Here is a 13,953-nt window from a genome sequence, read left to right on the forward strand (position 1 = left end):
GATAATGTCATTGTATATGAGGAAATTGCGAAGAGTTGTACCTAACAGTCCTCATGTATAAGAACATGCTAATTTCTTAATAAATCGTAGTCTCTCTTGCGTTTGTTATTCGTCTGTTTTTGTTGCGTCTTAATTTAATTGCGTCAGGCAGAGATAAAGTATCGGTTTATTACATCAGTATTCCCAGCTTTCAGGTATTCTTTTTCATGCCTGTTTCACTATATGCGACGCTCGAGTACAGTGGCCATTGAACATGAATATGAGCAGTGTGCTTATTGAATGAAGCCAATTGATCGTCATTAGTCCAGCAGTTTTATGGGACAATTGCACGGCTATGTTCAACTGTTGGCGCCTTTGTGCCATCATAGACAATAACATTTCTTGTTTTTCTATCCTAGATATAGGCCGCGCACGTCTTCGTTTGAAATTATTTGCATTCATGTAAAAAATTATTGAGCCTATATTTACGACGTTGGAGGCCTAAAACGTTGTTTTGCCTGCCTATTTTTGGCGCCTAAAACGCGCTTTTTTTAATGCCTATAGATCCGGCCTCTAGTTATAACTTCTGCGCAAGTGCAGTGGTCATGTTATCATCATGCTTAAATATCAAAGTATGCTGTATGCGCGGCCAGATACTTACAAATGGAAACCAGCCTATCTGTCAAGCGACCTAATGCCAACTTTGCGCGGGGGCTGCATTACAGTACCTGCTTGCATATACACATATTTTATCTTTCCTTTTGAGATAGCTCAATCGAACGAGCGCTGACGCATTTTTCACCACGCCTGGTGATCTCCGCTACTTCTGTTATCTCGTGCGTTGATTGATTACTGTTTTCGCTATTACTTTGCATCCTGATATAGTGCGTTATATACGTGACCACACCCCTTGGTTATGGTGTAAAGGGCTCGACAGGACAGGAAAGAGCGTATCCGACCTTTCCTGTCCCGACGTTTTCTTCATATCATTTCGCGTCTTTTACGCCAGAATTAAACAAACATGAACCAACTTATAGCCCAGCAACAAATACTGATACTGCAACTCTTTTATTGCGTACTAAGGTGCCCTGTTGTGCCATTTCAAACATCATTGCAGTGTTCCCTAAGTATATATGTAGTATGAACAGCGTACCGTACTTGTTCAATGCTGTTTTCCTTGTTTCCCTCTTCTTACATTTTTTTATTCCTTATTTTTCCGCGTGACATCACGTGAGTTGCAGACGCGTGTCTGGGCCTCCACAACGCTAATGGAGATAAGCGCACCGCGCTGACGTGATCGCATACTGCCCTGCATACTGCCCTGCATTCGCGTGACGTCGCGGATTTTCACACGATGCCGCTGCATGGAGATAAGTGTAAGGAGTGTAATTATAGTTGTGTCACATTGTGGCGGCTACGATGACGTCACTGCATGCGTTGTGCATGCAATCAGAAATCAGTATGGAGACCTATATATATATATATATATATATATAGCATTTTATACGGCTCCCTATAATAGTGGTACGGAAACGGTACTTGCTGATCCCCACACCCCCGGTAGATGTTCCAGCGAGTTTGCTGTTCGGCTCGTTGATAGGGGGGGGGGGGGGGGGGTTACGTGCCGAAACCACGATCCGATTATGAGGCAGGGCTATTTAGAACGGATACAGCGCTTTCTCCCTTATCCCTTTATTTGCGCTGTTTCCGTTCTGAATGTTCAAACGCGTCAACGATGACAACGTCCCGGCACAGCGCACTCCTCTTGTTGCTATACTCGTATCCTTTGACTGCAAACAGATGATTATGTGTCTCAAACATGAGGAGTACCGGAGTGGGAGATGAGCCAAGTACCAGTGGAAATGCCTTACTTCCCTTCTTCTCCTTTCCGCTGTTAAAAGCCGGAGGTTGGCCCGTATAGCGTAGACTAGAAACTGCGCCTGGCAATGACGTCACCGCGCGTTGCCTAGCAACCACTTGACACAGCTGCGCCTCGCTTCGCCGCCGCTCCGCACCGCCGCGCTGAGCTGCTACGACCGCGCACCTGCTCTGTCTAGCCATGACGTCACTTCGCGTCGCCTAGCAACCACATGTGCCTCGCTTCGCCTAGACATGTCAATGCTTCGCCAGGCCGCGTCTTGAAGCGCCTCGTGCGGCCAAGCGAGAATATGCGCGTCGGCGGCGAGCCGATCCAGAATACCGTGCCGAAGCTGCAGCCGAGAAGAGGCGTCGTCGAGTCGAAGATCCCAAGTTTCGAGAACGAGAGCGCGAGAGTATGCGTATAGGTATCCAGCGTCGTCGGGATAGGTACCCTGGCTGTAGCTTGGTCAATCACAAGCTCCGCTGTTTGCTCCAGCCTTGCACCACTAGTGCAAGCTGCGCTCTTTTCTTCTTTTTTTTCGTTTTTTTTTTTTTTTTTTGTAGGCAAGAACGTATTCTGACCAAGTTATCCCTGCAGCCTCCTGCCAAACGTGTGACGGAACTGACAACTGAGCCGCCCTTCAATTGAAGATATTTTTGACGGGGTGCTCTGAACTTGACCCACTTGGCTCGACGAGTCCTCGAAGTGCTGATTAGGCGCGGCTTCTACCAGCGCCCAGACTTCGATTACGAGTCCGAACAGTCATAAACTTGCTTTAACAAAAGCGTGATATGATTGGTCCTGGTGGACCACGTCTGTCGCAGAATTTCCGATGACAAACCGTTTGAAGAGAGACCGGACATAAAGCCGCTGAGTAATGACGCTTGGTTTGCTGAGCTGGTCTGCTTTGTATGTGTACAACGTTTAAATTCTGTTTCATAATAATTTGGCACTGAGGCGAAAGCTACTCCTGGCGTCAACACAATGAAGTAGGAAAGATGGGATCTTTAGGAGGCGGTTGACCTCTCAACCCCCCATCCCCGTTATCAGGCTTTGCGATGACAACGAAGATGAGTGCAGATCCCCGGCGAGGCAGTTCATTAGCAAGTCCCCCGAGCTTCTGTGCTTGGACACTCACACAGGAATGTATGCATCGCCATATAGAAATTCATTGTTGAATCAAACCGGTTCCATTGTTAATCATATTAATCCATTTATCATTACCTTATTCCCTCTTGTACTAGTATGCCTACTTTTTATATATTTATTGTCCACTGAATTGTATTAGAATTTATTCGCTTTATTATATTTACCAAAATTAGACATTTGCTAAATTTATTCTCTTAGCACGTATATAAAATCTGCCCGACTCTTGGCCGATCCCCGTGAGTGGGTATGCGCCAAAGAAAGGGTCATCATCATCATCATCATCGTCCCCCACCGTGGGTAGGAGCCACATGCGTGATAGGCTACAACAACAACAACAACATTAGCAAGTAAGTGGCCCTACGATTTCCTAGCACCGGCTTCTTCCTCTTGCTGTGAGATACCAGCGGCAATTACAGCGTGATAGGGAAATGCAACGTGGTGATCTTGCAAGATGCCTTCGAGAATTTGACGTGATGAAAATTGAGCAATCTTGGAGTATGTGTCATCGAATTCTGCGACAAGATTACGGAATGGAGTTTGAAGATAGGCCGTAGAGGGAACGAGCACATTCAATGTGCACGTTTCGTACTAAAATGTAAGCACCTTAAGATTTCATCGGATGAGCTTTTCTTCGGGGTGTCCCGATTTATTTATTCCTCGGTCTGCGCGTCGTATACCTAGAGCTCTTTCTCTTTTCGTTATAACTGCGGCGATACTAGGATGTCACCTAGTAGGGAACACAAATTAGTATTTCGGGAGTGACTACAGGTCAGTTTTGACACTATGGTGTTCAATTTAACATTGGGACTACGGAAGGGAGGGAGTGGGGTAGAGCCCCCCGGTAATGCCAATGCCTCTCAGCGCCTCGATTACTCATTGCCAGGCCTGTCGCCCACATCTGAGGTTCCTTTTAGGCTTTTTCTAATTATCTACTTGTAAATTTTTTCAATTGGCTTAAAGCTTGTTATATTATTGTTCGCGCGGGGAATGTTATGGTAGTGTGCAAGTGAAGTGCAGTTAAGAACCTGCCAAGCGCATCTGCAAGATTCTGCGTTCCGAGCTCTTCATGCCTTCGTCAAGTGCTCGAATGCGTTATACGGCTGTTATCCGCTGTGTCTCCCAGTGTCCCGAAAGGGCTACACGTCCCAGCAGGTTTATATTTGGTGAAAATTGGGAGCGTGGTTGTGTGCCGTGTGTGGCGAAACGTTAACGTCTTTAAATTAATAAAGAGCTTTACAAATCATCACTGAACCATCGTTATCTCACTGTTTTCAGGAGGTATATACGTAAGGCGCCTGTGGTGACGTCGATGAATAATCGAGTCACCTTGTTTATATTCTCTGGATATAGGGGGAATATTATGTGGGATGTGCAGGCAAAGTTCGAATTGTGTCATTCAATTACAGAGTAGAATTGGCCCGTCGGCCTAGGAGAACTGTGAGCTACCGAAGTCAAATTTGGTGAATGGGGGAACATTATGGTCGATATACACGCGAAGTTAAAAGCACGTGGGTGTAGTACAGCCTTGGCTGAAAATTATGTTAACAAAAGTAAGAAGAGCTGGGCGAGTTGTTGCGATAACACGATGAGACATCTCTAAAGACGATACGCAAGAAGAAGACACAAATAGCACTTGAGTGCTCGAAAGCGTTATAGTCTGCAGGGAACAGTGCCAGCGGGTGAGTCATATGCGGGCAGCGTTTTAAGGTGTCCTTAAGGAACTATAGTAAAGCTTAACGTTTTTAAGAAACTGTAATAACATGCTAATGTCGATTGAATTTACTGACTTTCCAACTTGGAGAGCAGATCGATAAGTTCGCAAGTTCGTAATATATATCCAAATATATTCGCATGCGTATATTCTCATGCGTACTTGTATGTACTATAGCTGTGAATACCGTGGACTTTAGGTTAAACTTACTAAAGCGAACCGGAATGTAAAACGCAATACAAAGCGCAGACACACAAAACGCTAAAAACGGAAGTTTCAGTACCCTGTCTGGCAGCCTTTCGTGTGAAGTTGCAGCAGTGCGTGCTTTCCTGAAAATTCAGAGCCCTTCCCCTGTCGATAAAATGGGGGTAAGAGAAGCTTGTGGCAAGACGACACTGTCGCAGGCGTTCCGCTTCGTTTGCTCTGAACTCGGGGTCAGCGGCTCTTCGCTGACGTTTGGCCTCAACATCGCGCTCCCGCAACTCGGGGTCCGCGGCTCTTCGCTGACGTTTCGCCTGGGCTTCGGAACCTCTCACGCTAGAATCGGACGACAAGCTACGCTTACGCTCATTTTCTCGACATGGGAAAGGCTGATGATTTTGTCTCTTTGGGTCCCACGTGTGGTAAGGGTAGTTCAAGGGCGCGTTACAGGTCCCCGAGCCCACAGGGGTATGTGCCATTGAGCTTGGACCCTTTCTGCGCTATCACCAGGATCGGCCCACTTTTCAGCGTGACACCACCACCACCACCACCGAAACTTGTGAGCCTATAAAGCCTCGCTTAAATTGTATAACGATGTCCGTTCGTCCTGCCTTTGTTACACGTGCCGATTGTTTAGGGCACTTTATTATTTAATGGTATAATGCAATGACGCTTGGGCGTTTCTTTTCTTTTCTTTTTCGTTTGTTTTGTCTTGTTCAGTGTGTGCTGTATTGTGTTGATGCACCGATACGTATATATAGTATTGTGAACCTCCTCACTCTATGCTCCCTCCGCGATACGTGTAAGGTATTATAAAATGAAACAAACAAACCCTGCGTGCATGTTATACGTGTCCGCGATGAAAATCCCGAAACACAAATAAAGAACTCCGGTCCGCTTAGAATGTTGCTTGCCCATTCCACTATGGGCTATTCAACTTCATGCCGGCACGGCGGCATGAGCTTTCAATCGCGCTCGAGCGAGCGAGCCAGCGGCTAATCGCGTTTCGTGACCACATCGGCCCCGATCTTCGGCGATCGGCCGCGTCGAGTAGTGGAGTGGGAGTCTCTCCTCCGGCGGCCCCTTTTCCTTCCGGTCGCGGTGGAGCGAGACGAAGGCACGCGCTGTTGTTGGTCGTTCCGAGCGGCCGCCGCCGAAAGCACATGTAATTCGCTTCGCGCGAGCCGATTTTGCACGTCGCGGTGCATATAACACTAAAGGGACACTGAAATGGAAATTACGTTTAGCTGTATTAGTAAACAAGTTTCTACAGTGCAAAAAAGTAATAATAATAAAGCCGCCCGTACCGTTAGACGGTGGCGCCGCCACCTTGAGATTCCCGCACCATCCCGCCATAACGTCATGAATTTTCACGGCGTCTGCTCGGGCCTGTTACTGTTTATCGGTGAAGATGGACTTTTTTTTTTTTTATTCTGAAAGAGACCGAAGACTGAACTGATAATTTTTTAACTGCGACATGCACGACGACTCCAAATACGAGGAAATATACTTTTGATATCTGTGACGCCACGTCATCGTGACGACGATGTGCCTCTTCGATTATCCGTCCCTTATACAGTCCCGGACTGGCCGAGGCGGTGCCTTTTCAGCCAATGAGCGTAACGTATGCAATTTCTCGGATAGTCCTGGATAGGACAGTGCGGGACGAGAAATCGAAGAGGAGGCTGTGGCTTCGACGCGAAATTCGAAAAAAAAAAAATAGCAAGTTTGGCCTTTTCTTCCAGTGATCAGCCCCCTTCCCCAATATTAACGAAATTAGAGCTTCGGAAGAATACGTTATCAGTCTAAATGGACTTAGTGTTTCTCTGTAGTGTCCCTTTAACTGAGTACGCGGCTAGAGCGTTTGCAGACCCGCCGGGGTGGAGTAGTGGCTAAAAGGGCGTTGCGTAAGCCCGAGGGCGCGGGGTCGAATCCTGGCCGCGGCGGCCGCATTTCGATGGGGATGAAATGCAAGAGCGCCCGTGTACCATGCGTTGGGTGCACGTTGAAGAACCGCAGGTGGTCAAAATTAATCCGGAGTCCCTCACTACGGCGTGCCTCATAATCAAATCGTGGTTTTGGCACGTAAAACCCCAGACTTCTCTATAGAGCGTTTGCAGAAGGGCCCGGTCAAAGGAGCATCGAACATTTCATTGCTCCTTCGGTCTCGATCGCCCAAGCAAGGAAAAAAAAAAAAAAAAGTGACGCTGGCGATGTCGAGGACATCGGAGACTGTGACTAATACACGCTTTGATGACGCGCGCACGTTCACACTCATGCGAACATGCTCCTTCACGCCACCACATTCCACAGTTTAGTACAGCATTATGGCTTCTTGGTGGGCTAGTGCGGGATCATGGCGAACGTTTAAACGAATGATGGTCAAGAGGCGCGTGTCGCCTTCTTGTCTTGTCCTTCGTCCGGATAGTACAGCGCAAGAGTAATTTACGTAGGGTGCCCTTGCTCTCGACCGAATTCCGTATATTAGCTTGCTTTCAGCTAGGCGTGCATGTCATTATAGCATGGAGTGAGAGAGAGAGAGAAAGCAGGCAAAAGGGATGGAATATACTGAGGGAAGGGGCAGCAGGGGCTGCACTTCGGACGCCGGTGCGGAGGACACCGTACTTATGCATGTATATGTGTCAAGTGGCAACGTTAAATTAGGGGTCATGGTGAGCTGCAGTAATTACTTAACTGCTCAAAATTTCTTTAATTTAAATTTTTCTTTATATATTCCCCCTCCCTTTTTTAATGCTAATTCTAGGATTTTGTAATGTTGCTTTATGTGCTTATAATCGAAAGCAGTGCCTCATTTGCCGAATAAGCGCTTGTGCCGGACTTTCGTAATTAGAACATCAGACAAATCTGAGATCTCCACGGGAGTGATGGAGGCGCCTGACAAGACCCGCGACCTTTTATAGAGCGCGCTGCGGGCACGGACGTCGTCGGGACGAAGTATCCGCTGACTGGTTTGATATGGTGCTATACGCGTTGCCATTAAAGGGAGGGTGACGTACACGCGGCTCTGTTGGCCTCTATGCGGTGGTATTCGGCATTATACCGTAACGACCGCACTGAGGATGTTTTCGCCGGCCGAGTATATACCACGAGTTGCGAGGGGAGGGGGGGGGGGGGGGGGGGGCAGGACTTCCGGAGTGGTGCGCTTCTCTGGCCGGCAAGCCGGTCGGCATGCCGGCATATCCCATAGAGTTCGCACTGAGACGTGGCCTTGCGTCATCGCCGCTACGGCTGCTTCGCCGCTCTTAGAGCTATACAGCCGGCTCACTTGAGCCCCGCTTATCCCTCTCCGAACCTCTCCGTCCCAAGATAAATGCTAGTCCGCCTGCACGGGCCGCTGCAATTTGCCGCCGCGCCTCACCCCAAGGTAATCAGCGAGGTGGGCGGAATGCGAGTTGCGCCGCGCTGCCACAGCGCGCGTACAAACCGCGGTCGCGCCGTAGTGTACGTTCGTGCCCTTTTAAAAGTGCGCGCGCGCGCGCTGATTTATGCGTGCGCGAGCGCATCCCGGGCCGTGCGTGTGTGCCGGTGTGCGTCGCTCAGCCATGTGGGGGTGGGGGTGGAGTAGGGTTGTGGCTGAGGTTAACCTGAGCGTGCTCCGTCCCTTTTGTCTGCAGCTCTGTCTGTTTTGTTTGTTGTTTCTTTTTCCCCCCCTTACCTCAGTTCCCCTTACCTTACCCTTACCAACTTTTGTTCCTCCCTCTAGCTTTTCGAACGTCACACGCCGGCAGCTTTGGTGGTACCATGGTGGTACTCAAGTTCTTACGTCCGCTCTGCGCGAAGTGTGACGCCGATGGTGACATCTACGCTGATGGCTGCGTGCCATAGCTGCTATGTTTGTAGCGGTTTTCTCCTCATCAGCTGGCTGCCTGTGGACTGATTTACAGTGCCATTTCGCACGCGTCCGACAAGTCCCTTCCCCTTTTCTTCGTCCCCTTTCTGATGTTGATGAGATCGCGCGTCGAACGCGGTCGGCGCTGCCCCGAAGCACGACTCTGCGAGAGGTTGTAGGCAAAAAAAAAAAAAAAAAAAAAAGAATCATAGAAAATTGGAGTCAAGGCTGTGGCAACCTCGTTCTTCGGTGACTGAACCGGCGCAGAAACAGGCGCGGCGTCAACGCGGCGCCGGACAGACGCTAGCGCGCACACGCGCGCGTCACTTAGCGGAAGTCGTCTGCTGCTGGACGAAGCAGACGACACGAGAGACGCATCGCTGCTGTCGCTGCGATGCAGCGCGACAGCTTGCGAGATGGCAACGAGATCACGGTTCTCTTTGCGAGATGGCAGTGCGATTGGTCCTGTTTTTAGTGCCTACATTCCGATCTCGTGGAGTGTTCCTTAATAATTTCTCCGTTAAGGAAAAGATGCCGGAGTACGCGTACGGCGCTTGGGGGCATGCCTGAAACCGGTAGTGCCGAAATGCAGGCCGCTCGCTCTTGCGCGTGGGGGAAGGAGGCGAGGGTGAGAGGAGGCTTCATCGCTAGCAACCTTGCGAGGAGCAGCAGTGCTTAAGCAGCGTGCTTCCGCTCACCAATGTACCGTTGGATTGAAATACGCTGACAAATGTTGCTGCACTTTTGCCAGAGCTCCACGTGCATGCGTTTTGTGTGTGTACACGTGCGTAATTCATAACACAAGCAGAGAAAACCAGATGCAAGCAAGAAACATCTTCCAACGTATGCGAAATGAAAACTGTTTGTTTATGCGTGTATTACATTGTAGTTATGTAGTTGCGTTCTCTCTATACTTACGATAATAGCTTATGTGTTTCGTTCTCGTTGTTCTTTATGATACGTCTTTCACTGAAGCAGCAATGTGGAGATGATATGACTGCCATCCTGCTGAGCGGTGTGCTCCTCAACTTCAGGGTAGGGGAGGGTAGAGAGGGCGCCACCGCTGCGCCGGTGCGCCAGCGGAATGTTTTGCATCTGAAGTTTGTTGTGGCTGTGTGGGGCTGTGGGTGCGTTTCTGTGTGTGTATGTGAATCGTGAGCGCTCTTTGGGATGTGAGCAACAAGTTACTTCGGAACCGCTCATTGTCTGGGGTGAGTAAGCTTTTACATTTGGTGAGCGGAAAGCCCGTACGGTTTATTCTTGTCGGGCTGCTGCCACCGCTTGCCGAGCATTGGCCGAGAAATGTCTCGCATTCTTCGGGGAACCTGCCAAGGAGGAGAAGGGGAAGGTCTAGGCCTAATAACCTGTCGCTTTGGAAGTGGTCCGTGCTCTTGACGTTGACATTTGTGTGGTGTTCAGCGAAAGATCGTTGCCCGAGTCTTGGATACAACGTGTATTTTGTGTTTAAGTGAAAAGCAAGTTTTACCCAACTCGGTAAGTGCCCTATGTTGTGCGGTGTCTCGAGCGAGCTGTCAAACTGTGACACCAGTGCAAATCCGAGGGAGCATTACCTGTTTCTGGCTGGCCGTTCGTGCTTTCGCCTCCCGAATCGTCTGTTTGACGTTTTTGCACACTCACACATATAGTCGTGGGACTTTTGCGATAAACGTTACCATGTCTTCTAATTGATACGTTGCAGATCTGATGCAACAAAAACTCGGTCGCGGTCTTTACAGCTGCAGGCCAGAATATTTTCGTGTTCGTGTAGCACAAAACCCAATCTTGTTTGCAATGCGAAGTAACCTGTACGAGTTTTTATTTTCTAAATACATATGCTCAGTGGTTCTTGTTATTATTGCCACAAGGCATTGTTGAACGTGCTTGTTGCACTGTGTTACGTTGCACGAGCTTCCAAATTGAATGGGAGTACGAGTTCCGCTGGGCGTTTGGGGACACCGTCGTGGCTAAGTGCTGATATATACAGTTTTTCTAACCTCGTTAGTGACGCAGTATGATATTCACTAGCTTTGTTTATTGCAGCCGTGTACCGCCGAAAGCTGCAGCTGCCAAAGCACGCTTCGCAGTTGTTTTGCTGAGACAAATGATATTTGAACATACTGCAGTCGGCGACAACCTAAGAATTGCAAACAAGCTCCACCGGTCAAAATGCTGTGCACCTGCCCTTCACCTTTGAAAGAACCGAGCCAGCAGGAGTCCACTCACAGCTTAGTGACTTCACTCTTCTAATGTGAATGCTGGGCTAATGAAAAAAATCAAATCCCGTTGTTTCAAGCGGAAATAATAACTAAGGTAATAATAATTATGGGTGATATCAGGATCACCCATAAAAGTTGCCCTAGACATTCAAGTTTCATCCTAAAAATATCATAAGAAGCCAACATAGACATCAAGGACAACATAGGGGAAATTACGTGTACTTACTAATTGAAAATAAAGAAATGATAAATTAATGGAAATGAAAGTGAAGGAAAAACAACTTGCCGCAGGTGGGGAACGCTCCCACGTCTTCGCATTATGTGTGCGATGCTCTTACCATTGAGCTACTGCGGCGCCGTTTTCCCATCCACTTTCTGTGGTATTTATGTTTTACTACTGCAACTAACCCTGGGAATGTCAGCCAGTGCCACCACTCACAAACCTTGACGGCGGATGTGGAACATCCTTTCTGCCGCAGGCGTCACCAGTACGTGATCTTTTTGGGTGAAGGCAACCGGTCAGTAAACCCAGATATGCTACCTGATGGCATCAATATTCCGGATTCGAGACCCTCGTTATGTAATTAACGAGAAGAAAGGGAACCGAGGGGCCGGATTTTTATTAATCATATCATAAGAAGCCAACAAACATAGACACCAAGGAAAATAGTGTCACAAAGACAGGTATGTATGGAGGGAAAGAAAAAAAAAACGGTTTTAGACATCTAATACCGGTTGACATCAAGGAAATAAGCAAACCTTTTTGGGTGTATATGATTTGTATATAATCGTGAGTGGACCCCAATTGGCTTGGCTCTCTTTCGGAGGTGAAGGGCACTGCGTTTTTGTGAGTGGAGCTTGTTTGTAATTCTTAGGTTGTCACCAACTATAGACAAATTTCTCGTAAAATGAAAAGAAAGACCTCTTCCTATGCTTGCATTGGACTTATCTATAAGTTATTCGTTTTATTGTAGTTACGGTTCCTTATGAGCAAGCAAACATTTCCACCGCTCTTGAACTGTACTGCAGCCTACAGTGTGTCAACGTTTGCAGTATGATCAGAAGGAACAGTTCTTACGTGATAACTTTTGGTGACTTGGTGCTTTTCCATGCAGTGACAATCTCCTTTCTTGCATGTTTTCATACTTAGCGTGGAGTTAGGCTCATTCTCCGATTGACAGCAAGTTTTCTTCAACAACCTTCTGCATAGTGCTTTAGCCCCAGTCAATTCTTTCATTCATTGACCTTTTACGCTCTGCTTATTTTATATGGTGTACAGCTGAATGTGCTCACCTTTCTCTTCATTGGCAACAGTGACAGAAACCAGCTTCGGTTGCTGGTTTGTTCTACGAGCACTTCCTGTCAGCTTAACAAAATTAATTAAAAGCAGAAGAATGTGTGGAGGACTGATAAATAAAAGGGGAAGAAACTATAAATGGTGACCCATGTAGAACTAATGCTGCCAAATAAAAATAGAACAGTTTTTCTCATCAATTTACTATTCAAAGCCAGTTTCTGTTTTACACAGGCACTGAGAACCAAGCAGAGTGGATTGTAGTTTCTTTAAGTCTTTTGATGACCTTTTCCTAGCCATGAAAATTTCATAAGGTAGCTTAATATGCCGCCTAGTTGCTGCAATGCAATGTGCCATCATGTAGGGTTCACAAGGCATCTACCAGGGCGGTGACATGTGCGTGTTCATACAAGCTTTCCCTACTGTAGTGTTATAGAAGGCAGCATACAAAGTTGAGTGCTTTAGATTGATAACGACTAGAAGTGCGCTAAATGTGAAGGTTATTAATTTGCTATTTATAATGACCAAACATATTGCAGCATGTCTTGTTCTTTAGAAGCCACAGTTACTGAAGTGTGGGAAAAATTCCTTTTACATGGCTCTAATGCAGCAGTTACTGTAAGTTCCAAATGAATTGAAATAGCCGCAATAAATGCTGTAGTAGTTTCAGGTATAAAGATCTGTGCTGTTTGAAGTTTCATTCGCTGTATTTTATGATACTGCAGTACAAAACATAATGCAGCTATGTCTGATTATCTGCTCTGACCGATGGCCAGCATGTTGCTGGCTATGATAAAGTTTAGAAAATACACTTTTTTTAAATAAGTTTTACGACCAGAAAGAGAAAGCAAGTTCTTAGGTCAGTGCTTTTACTTTCGCCTCCACTATTCATGTTACTGATGGTGATAACGAACCGCTTCACTATTCAAACATCCCCAAGCTTAACCAGATTTCATTAGGCTGGACTTCACCTGCATGTTTATACTATGGTATGGCCTCATTTACTTATCAATGACAGCTAAGTTAGTCACAGTACTATAACTTAAGTTGTCTAGTTATTTTTCTCGAGGTGTTGGAATAAAAGCTGAGGTCGCTGTGTCATTCAAATGTATCTCAGAATCTTCTTGTACAAGGGATGACTCAGTTGCAGTGTACTAACCCAAAGCTCTCTCTCTCACACACACACACTTTAAAACCTTTTTTTTGCTATAAAACCCACTAACACCAGTGTTCAGTGGCAAATAGTCGCATTTCATTTACTGCAGCATTGAGTACCCTGCATGATTGAGATGAAGCTGCAGTGATTGCCAACAAAAAGACAACAAAAAAGGAAAGTCGCTTTAATCAACGAGAAACTTCGTATAGATGCCAACCTTTTTATTTGGAATGACACGGAAAACACTAGAGTAAAAATTGGAAAGTACAACAATTCTAAGAAACACTGACTTCAAACCCTCGGTAATAAAGAACTACGAATAATAAATATCAATGCCCGTAGCATTGTCAACAAATCTGATCAACTCGAGGCTGTTATCATGAGCTATAGTCCGCACATAGTTATTCTAACCGAAACCTGGCTACACAGCGGAATCAATGATGAAGACGTGTTCCCGCCTTGTTATGATGTTTTTCGTCGCGATAGATCAACCAGAGGAGGCGGGGTGGCTGTGCTGCTTAAAAAAAATATATCAG

At 46.9% G+C, this 13,953-nt stretch overlaps 1 protein-coding gene across 1 annotated transcript in view; it reads left to right on the forward strand.

Annotated features, from left to right (window-relative positions):
• The first annotated feature begins 10,031 nt into the window (after positions 1 to 10,031).
• Positions 10,032 to 13,953, forward strand: part of LOC119456189 (F-box/LRR-repeat protein 7-like) — a 35,500-nt gene continuing 31,578 nt past the window's right edge. The window contains 1 exon segment of the mRNA XM_049669595.1: positions 10,032 to 10,245. The gene's annotated coding sequence lies outside the window, so the exon portion shown is untranslated.

This window comes from Dermacentor silvarum, chromosome 6 (assembly GCF_013339745.2).
Source record: "Dermacentor silvarum isolate Dsil-2018 chromosome 6, BIME_Dsil_1.4, whole genome shotgun sequence".
NCBI lineage: Eukaryota > Metazoa > Arthropoda > Arachnida > Ixodida > Ixodidae > Dermacentor > Dermacentor silvarum.